The sequence below is a fragment of the Marmota flaviventris genome, chromosome 16, assembly GCF_047511675.1.
Source record: "Marmota flaviventris isolate mMarFla1 chromosome 16, mMarFla1.hap1, whole genome shotgun sequence".
Taxonomy (NCBI): Eukaryota; Metazoa; Chordata; class Mammalia; order Rodentia; family Sciuridae; genus Marmota; species Marmota flaviventris.
The window spans coordinates 12,842,947-12,850,879 of record NC_092513.1 but is presented as its reverse complement, the minus strand read 5'-3'; the positions used below and the strand labels follow the sequence as shown (position 1 = coordinate 12,850,879).

Here is a 7,933-nt window from a genome sequence, read left to right as displayed (position 1 = left end):
GAGAAGGGTTTAAAATTGCAAATTCATTACCATAGAAAGAGAAAGGTTTAAAATTGCAAATTCATTACGAGCTTCACTATGTAAAAAAGCACATAGAAAAAAAGGATATTATAGCTTTTGATGGGCCTATAAATTATCTTTTTTTTTTTTACATTTCTCAATATTTTAAATTTTCTCAAATGACACAAGTTATTTAGAATTCATTTATGCTCTACTATCTCCAATTTGTCTACCATCTCCTTCATTCAAAATTCTTATTGCTTTCACAGTTATACTCTAAATCATATTATTATTCTATGGATTAAATCTGGCTGGTTGGAACGCCATTCCTTATTTGCAAGTCACATGATACTCCATGTGCTTTTGGATTGTCTAGGTTAGGCAGTTACAACTTTAACACCCCATAGACCAATGAGTTTTCTCATGGAATGGAGTATGGTCTGAATTTTTTAATATAACTACAGTGTGTGCTTCCCAGAGGACAATCCTCACTGGGTCATGGTCTAGGATGCGTTTCCAGATACCTGGAGAGAGCTGTGCTGAAATTAGTTAATGAGGAAGAGCCTTTTGTAAAAATCCAAAGGTGGAGCTTTGCTCCAAGACTGCAAATCACACTGAAGGACCTCTCAATAGCTCCCCCCCATGAGGATGTGTTATTTTCCTTAACACAACATTCACCATGTTTTGGAAAAGAGCTGATGTTTCATGATGATGGCTAACATCTGGTAAGCTATGCAGGTGAGTCAGTCCATCTGAAATGGCCTTGCCGAGGGAGGGAGAGACAGGGGAGAAAGGGATGTACTGGATCCCAGGGGTAGGGCATGGCGGAGCTGAGGAAGACCAAGATGAAGAGAAGGAACCAGGAGAGCACGGAAGGAGGGGGAGATGTTCTGTATTTATTAGTAAAGACTGAGATGCTAGAAGGATAAGAATGGACGGTGAGGATGCTTAGGGAATTGTCCTGGTTGCTGTGGAGCTGTGGCCATGATGAGCAGGGAACAGAAACTGGGGGACAAGTCCACTGTGCCTGGGAAGTGCAGTCTCATGCTTGGCCCAGAACCCACAGCCCTGTCCCTGCTCTGTTCATTCACGGTTGGTGCATAGGGAAGGGACATGAAAACCCTCCTCCCGAATGCCATGTATTCCATTTACAGATGATGAACTCACGGTATAGCTCAGCGCTTGAAGGGCTCTGTAAGTTGTTTAGGGAGAACAAGGAAAAGAGATGCACAGCTCAGGCTTCTTAGCAGCTGCTTATTGAAGGCTCTAGCTCCTCATCTGTGGCATCCTGAAAATAAGTAGCGGCAGGTCGGCTTGAAAAGATCCTGATTCATGAACTTTAATGACACAGAACTTGCTCAGCACCTCTCCTTACTGTTGGCTGTTTCCTCCTTGGCTGCATCAGAGTTCAGACCTTAGCTGGGACTGCACTCTCTGGCTTTTTGGTGTGTGCTGAGAGATGGACAAGCTGCTGTGGATGGCCAGGGCTTTTGGAGTCAGTTATCCTGTTCTTGAAGCCCTAGGTGTTGCACATCTTTATTATTGGGATCAGAGAGTTAGGGGAGGGGTTGATCAAATTATTGATCATTCTGTTGTTTTCTAGGGTCACAACTGAACAACCCTGCTTCTCTGAATCCTAGTTTTCTCATTAATTACACTGGAATAATGATGTCTCCCTTTCTGCCTCACTGGAAAAACTGAATGAGATAATAGGTTTGAAAGGGCCTGCACATATTTGGTCCCCAATAAATGCTTATTATATCTAGATGCAGGTAATAGAGCCTAGATTGCAAACTCCTATTGCACTAGATTTCATGAATGTGGGGGACAACGTGTGCTTTTGTTCATTGTACACCCAGAGTGAGCACCTGATGAATGGGTGTTCCACAATTTTGTTGCAATACAGTAGGGGATTAGAATCTTGGGTTAACATAAAACCAAAGCACATATTTTAGTTTAAGAAATTAAAAATGTCTTAGTGTATTTCTTATCAGTGTATCACACATTAGTTTTGTGTAAGGAACGGTTGTATATTTAAGGATATAAAAACTTCATAGTCCTTAAAAATCATGACGTTTCATCACTTAAAGCATGGATCCGCAAACTTCAGCAGAGGACCAAGGAGTGTTTTCTGCTCTGTTGGCCATGTTTCTTCACAACCGTTGAACTCTCGTTGTAGAGCCAAAGCAGCCACAGGCAGCAGCAGGTGAACAATATGCTGCTTTCCAATAAAACTTTATTGAAGAAAACAGGCAATGGGTTAAATTTGGCCCCAGCAGCTCTAATTCATGAACACTTTTTTGAAGGATGAAGCCTGATTTACAATTTGAGAAAGAAATATATTTCACAAAGATGGGTAGGAAACAAAAGTTAATACAGTACAAATTCTATGCAATTATATTTCAATACAGAGCAGAAACAGCTATTATTATTTCTATTTATTTTTTAATGAATGAGACAATTGCTTTAGGTCTCAGGCTAGAGGGACTCGAGATCTGGGTCCCTGGTTGTCCATGTTCTGTTCTTCCTGTGGTGTGTCCTCTGCTGTCTTGTTGCTCTGCCTGTCTCTGTGTCCCATGCCTCTGTCATATTCGAGTTGGCAGTTGGCATTATTTTCAATCTTGGAAGCTTTAGTGTTGTTCTGAAAGAACTGAGGGCTTTTACAGGAAGGGTGATATCTCAAGGGTGACTATAAGTTTTAAAACAAGTTTTTTTTTTTGTGTAAAAACACACAAGCGTTTCCGAGTGGTCATGGAATGAAGATAACGAATAGCACACTTGTTTTCTTTGCTTACTGTCTTTATTATTGCTATTTGTTGTCTTAATGGATTTTTTCCCTCTAATTTTGGATTTTTTTTTGTAATCAGGCTTTGAAGTTTGGAGTATAAAATCATGGATGTCAGTAAACCATCTATTTCAGATAAAGATACATTTTCACTAGATAAAAAGTGTGCTGATATTTTTCTTATAAACATTTTGTTTCTTAAGTATTGAGATTGTAAAATTAGTTGCAAAGATTTTCTTCACAATATTTAAAAAATACTGCTTTTACCAACAGGAGTCTTTTAATCACATGGTGTTGTATCAGAAGCTGGCAAAGATGTTGGCTGGTGAGTCATTCTGGCATTGCTGGATTGTTTTATTCCACGTAGAAAAAGTCTAGTCACTGAAAGGCTAATTGATTGCCTATAACTCACGATGAGTTGTAACATCTAGGAGGAATCATATAAGTCTACACTTGGTTGAACAGACACCATTTTTATGGTCTATTGACACAGAAGCATTTTCCAGACTATCTTGGCTAGCACTGTCAGGCTGGTTGACCTCCAAAATGTCTTCAAACTGAAGTGTAATTCCCTGAAGTCACCAACATTGAAGAGATTGACTTTCATTCACCAACCTTGAATGAGATTTTATGTCCTAAGTTCCAAATGGTGGTTGGTATATGAAGTGCTTAATAAGTGCTCATTCCCTCTTTAGTGATTTATCAAGTTTCCTTCACATGTAGTTACATGGAGTGGCAGATATTACCATCATTGGTTGAGCAATCACACCACGCCAAATTTTTAGGATTGTAGGGCACAGTCATCCATAGTTAGATCTTGGTTGGATTGAGAGGACAATCAGATGCAATCCTAGATTAAAGATAATCAGACAGGCTTTGAATCTGCTCAGGTACCCAGTGCAATTTGTTATATCAACAGCCAGCAATAACAAATGTGACAATTGTAAATCCAGGTGGCCAGGCAAAATCATCCTGCTCTACCTGTAAATAGCACCCTTTTCAGAAAGGCTATGATAGGCCATGACTGCATGAAGTAGTTAGTGAGCAACTGGCATGAGGAACTGTCTGCTTTGCATCTGAAATTTTCTAACATTTTGCAAATTGTGACCAATGGCGAGACTGGTGTTTAGAATTTTGTGGAAGCGTTTAGAGTAAAAACACACAAGCGTTTCCCAGTGGTCATGGAGTGAAGACAACGAATAGCACAGTTGTTTTCTTTGCTTACTGTTGAGATTTGAGAAAACCTCTTGATGTCTAGGCACTAATTTCCATTGGTCAATATCTTATTTTATAAAAAATAAGTTTTTAACTTATTCATTTGCGATTTAGTTACTTAAGTCATTTTTATTCTCCATAAAGGCAACATTCCTTTTGTAGAGTTTTTTTCTTTTGAATTTCCTTATATCTAATATCCTCGTATTGTGGGACTACACTCAGATGACATTGTTATGTGACAATAAGTTAGAAAAGAAATATGCATGGGTTAGAGAGGATATCAAGCCAGGGAGGAATCCTCATATCAATAAATTCCCAGAGTTCTGGCTCTCCTCAGATACCTCCAAGTTGTTATAGCCTTTGTAACTGACCCCAAGTGCTCAGGCATGTCAGAATCCTGGTGGGTTAGGACAACAGATAACATCAGAATCTTATTTGGCTCCCCCTCCCCCAATGGCTGAACATGTTTCTCCTATGAAGGTTTTTCAGAAGTTTAAGAAAAAAAAAGTTGGGGTGTCTTGGGCCTTAAAACTCTTGATGAAACAAATAAGAAAAATAGGTAGGCAGGCCATAGGCCTCAGGAGGCTAAATTGGGCATCTTTTCTAGAGACATCTAGACCAGGTTTTTGGTTTTTATTGAGATGGTTTCTGTGCTTTGATTGGTATCCAGTTGTTCTGGTAGATGGATAGTAATCCCCTCCGCCACCCCAGCACTGCTTCAGGGAAAACAACAACCACAGCAACAACTGAAAATAGCTGAAAACACATTTTCAAGTCCCTATTATAGAAGTTGTACATAAAAATTTTAGAATAATAAACATTCAAATATAAGAGATCATCCATGACAATAAGTATATGAAGTAAAATAGATCTCCATTCGTCTTCATTTTTAAAATCTAGAATAGAGATTTGGGAAGAAAAATGTGGATTGAGGACTACATTGAGGGCTCTATGAAAAGACCCACTTGGAAAGAGCAAAGAAAATATAAGCATAATAGGTTAAATATTTAATTTAATTGAAAGAATCAAGAATACAAATTTGTTTTTAAAAGTACCTGCCACAATTTTCTTTTCCCTTTAATCAATCAATTACAAATTTACCCTAGATTAATGACACATGGAAAGTGCCACTGTGGGAGGAGCTGAGCTGATAAATTCCCATCCCTGACAGGGTGTGGATGGAAACTTACCTGGCCAGTTGTCAGCAGCAACTCCGAAGGCAAGAAGGTAAATTCTCACATTGCCTGGTATGGTTTTCAATATGAACACTGCATTGGAAGATTGTCTAAAATAATAGAAACCAAAAGGAGATATGATTAAAGTTGAATGATAGGTTATTTTTATTAAGCCTTTAAAAAAGTTTATGTTATGATGGTTTGAATTTTCTGCAGGTGTGGCAATACTCACTGGATGATCAATCATCTTTCTCAGACTCCAACCATCTGGTCAGACAGTCGATGTATCTGATTAACTTTTTAAAACAATATGAATGTTTGAATAACTTTTTTTTGCCTTCATATACTTGACAGATTGTATTTCATCTTTTAATGAATTATTTCTGCAATATAAAATGAAATGGTATTTAGGTTATCCATATTGTAAGTAATGTGAGTTTAGATGCCTCTTTCCTACAGTTTGGAAAACACTTTAGATTGCATCTGTCATAAGTATTTCCTTGTTTTTAGATATTGTTTATTATTTAATTTGTTATAATCTGGTTATATTTATTCCAGTAGAACAGCATGGGTAAAATTGGAATTTTACCTGGGTAAAATTGGAATTTCATTCTTGGATTATTAGTAGTTTTGTGGAAATTATAAGCCCAGAAATATTTTTGGAATATAAAATTTTTCTTCCTGCTGCATATAGAAAGAACAATTTCACTTAGAATATATTTGGTTGTTAGAACATCTATCTAGTCTAAACTTTTAATTTTCACTATAAAGGAAATAATATTTTAATTAAAAGAACTATTCTAATAGAGTAGAAAATTAATCAAAAACTAATTCCACCATGCAACATCTCTATTACAGCTGCCTGCAGAATGTATAATGTTTGAATAATATCATCTAATATGACATTAGATTTTCTACAATAAAAAAGGGGTAGTAATAGTAAATCAATCCTTAAATACTAAAGAAATGCTCCTATGTGCTGCCATTGTTTTATTTACTGATGAGATACAAAGATGAATAAAAAAATTGAACTTACACTCAAGCATTATGTTTTATAAGTAAAGAAAGAAACATAAAAAACAGGTACATTACAGTATAATAAGGAAAGAAAGAGAAACATAAATGTAGTGTGGTTATTAAATACATAGTGGTGGGAGGAAAAAGTGGAGAAAAGTCAAAGAGGGTCTCACATGAGTAATTAAGCCAGAAAACAAAGAATCAACCAAAGGAGAATGTGTGTGGATTCCTTAGAACCCATTAAAATGGGCTGGGGGTGTGGTTCAGTGGTAGAGAGCTTTCCCAACATGCTCCAGGCCCTGTAAAACCCCAGCACTGCAAAAAAACTAGCAGATAAATGGACAAAACATCAAAAAGAAAAAAATAAAGGAAAATTGTTACAAATTTAAGATAACTAATATTAGAAATTTTTAAAACTAGGAACTTTAGATAACACTTTCTAACTTTTCTTATAAAAATTGGAACTAGATGGAATTTTAATATTAAAATCAAAACACTTTGTTTTCAAAGTTTTGAAGTGATGGAGGGTAAAACCAAAAATATTGACAATTTTAAGTAAATAAAAGTAAAAATAATTCTAAAACAACACTAGGAAACAAAGAAGCTACAGCATCTAGGGATAATATGTGTAAAACAATCCTTAGAAACAAAATGTGTATATAACATGAAAAGTTAATAAGTAAATGATCATAACTCTAATAGATAATTTTTAAAAAGGAGTATAATGAGGGACACTTAACAGAATATATAAACAGAAAAGAATACATGGCCAAATGTTCAAATGTTAGTGAGTATCAATGAAATGCAAATTAAAAAATACTACAACTTTTTTTTCTTACTTTTAAATTATCAAAAATAATAATGACATTACCTGAAGACGGTGAGACAATGAAGCAGCTGCTTCATGTGTAAGCTTGGCTTCAGAGTATGCAAGTCAACCAGTCTTTTAATATTTAACCCAGAAATTCCACATTGACGATATCCTGAAGAAATAATGCGAATGAAGATAGAAGCTGTCTGTACTTATTAAGATGTTCATTGTACAATTCACAATAGGGAAAATCGGAAACTAATAAAAATGCCCAACAAGAAGATATCAGTTTAAAAATTTAGATAGAGCCATCTAATTGTATAGGCATTAAAAGGACAAACAGGAAGGCACATCTGAAGTGAAACCAAGTGAACACGTGGGCACACACAAGTGCATAGGACACAAGTGTACGTTTCCTGTGTGGCCCAGACCCAGACAGGACACTTGCTCAGGCCTGATGTCCTTGAGTTGGCCCCTGCAGGCCCACCAGGGCAGATTCTGTTCATCTTTTCCCAACTATGGATAAGGGGATGTTTTATAGGTCTTATGTTTTGTCTGTTTATCTGCTAGTTGAAATTGACCATAGTGACAATATTTACACCTTGGAAATGGTAAGCTCTAGAAGTCATGGTTTTTGTTTGTTTGTTTGTTATTTTTAGGGAGTCAGTTTATTAATAGTCCCTCACTGTTCTTATGTGGCTAACCACCCCCAATGACAACCACCCTCCTGACTTCCAAGGTTGCAGATGAGTTTTGCCAATTCTGGGACTTTTCCTGCTTTGTTAGATCATGGATTTCTTAAAGTCAGAAACCGCATCTCATCCGCTTATCCTTTTTTTACACATGACCCAGTGAGAGAATTTTATGTATGATCATTCGAGAGTTGGGTTGCTGTAAGATTTAGACAGTTCCTAATTTAAGAACTAATCC

At 36.6% G+C, this 7,933-nt stretch overlaps 1 long non-coding RNA gene across 1 annotated transcript; it reads right to left on the bottom strand.

Annotated features, from left to right (window-relative positions):
- Nucleotides 1-1,147: 1,147 nt before the first annotated feature.
- Nucleotides 1,148-5,540, bottom strand: LOC114103311 (uncharacterized). The gene is made up of 3 exons (XR_003584646.2): nucleotides 5,408-5,540; nucleotides 5,191-5,285; nucleotides 1,148-1,288 (listed from the first exon to the last, which is right to left on the bottom strand). It is a non-coding gene; the product is annotated as an uncharacterized lncRNA (long non-coding RNA).
- Nucleotides 5,541-7,933: the final 2,393 nt, after the last annotated feature.